This window comes from Sciurus carolinensis, chromosome 16 (genome assembly GCF_902686445.1).
Source record: "Sciurus carolinensis chromosome 16, mSciCar1.2, whole genome shotgun sequence".
Lineage (NCBI taxonomy): Eukaryota > Metazoa > Chordata > Mammalia > Rodentia > Sciuridae > Sciurus > Sciurus carolinensis.
In genome coordinates this window covers 16,551,945-16,553,259 of record NC_062228.1, presented here as the reverse complement: position 1 = coordinate 16,553,259, position 1,315 = coordinate 16,551,945, and the positions used below count along the sequence as shown (strand labels likewise).

At 45.6% G+C, this 1,315-nt stretch overlaps 1 non-coding gene across 1 annotated transcript; it reads right to left on the bottom strand.

The window, feature by feature from the left end:
• Positions 1 to 451: 451 nt before the first annotated feature.
• Trnad-guc (transfer RNA aspartic acid (anticodon GUC)) lies at positions 452 to 525 on the bottom strand. Its single transcript has one exon. It is a non-coding gene; the product is annotated as a tRNA-Asp (tRNA).
• Positions 526 to 1,315: the final 790 nt, after the last annotated feature.

Here is a 1,315-nt window from a genome sequence, read left to right as displayed (position 1 = left end):
GCCCCTGAGCTCCATCCCCAGCCCTTTTGTTTTTCATTTTGAGACGGGGTCTCTCAGACTGGCCTGGAGCTTGTGGTCTCCTGCCTCGGCCTCTGAGTAGCTGGAATGACAGGTGTGCGCACGCCAGGTTCACAGTCCACTCTTACAATCCGTTTGTGCGAAGCTCCTCTCCGGCTTCATTAATTCACTCGCTCATTCGTTTCTTTTTATCCTTATCTCTTCTTCCCATTTCCCTCCTCCTCCACCCTATTTAATGAAGATCTTCTACTTCGTATGCAGCTTTGTCAAATGTGTAGTATTATTTTGTGTGAATGTGATTCTCATTTTTGGGGGGCCAGTTACCAGGGATTGAACTCAGATGCACTAAACCACTGAGCCACATCCCCGGCCCTTTTTTATTTTTATTTATGTAACTAATTTTTTAAAATTTTATTTATTTATTTGTTTATTTTTGCGGTGCTGGGGATTGAACCCAGGGGCTTGTGCTTGACAGGCAAGCACTCTACCAACTGAGCTACATCCCCAGCCCCTCTTTTTTGTATTTTATTTAGGGTCAGGGTCTTGCTGAGTTGCGTAGGGCCCAAGTTGCTGAGGCTAGCTTTGAACTTGCCATCCTCCTTCCTCAGCCTCGGCAGCTGCTGGGATCACAGGCATGCACCACCGTGCCCAGCTGATTTTAATTTTTTAAGTAAAGGCATCTTGCTATAGATCAGATTCTGTCTCTTACTGTGGTGGCCAGCCTCCCAGATGCCCTGGGATAGATCTCCTGGTAGTCAAATCTTTAAGTAGTCTCCTCTCTGATGGATTGAACATTTATGTCCTGCAAAATTCAGAGCCCTAGTCCCCAGTGTGATGGTGTTTGGAAGCGGAGCCTTCGGGAGGTGATCAGGTTTTAGAGGTGGTCATGATGGTAGGGTCCCTTGATGCGTTTAGTGCCTTTAAAGGAAGAGGAAGAGATGCCAAGGAAGGGCTGTGTGAGCACACAGTGAGGTGGTGGTGGCCACTTACAGGCCAAGAGGCCTGAGAATGAAACCTACCAAACTGATCTTGAACTTCCCATTCTCTAAAACTGTGAGTAATCAATTTCCGTTGTTCAAACCAAACATGCTAATGAAAGAAGTCAGAAACAAAAGGCCACATACTATATGATGCCTTCTTATCTGATATATCCAGAATAGGCAAATCCAGAGAGACAGAAAGCAGAATAGAGGTCACCCAGTGAATAAGGGGAGAAATGAGGAATGACTTCTTAATGAATGTGGGGTATTCTCATGGGGTAATAAAGAAGTTCTGAATCTAGAGAGCTGGTGATTGC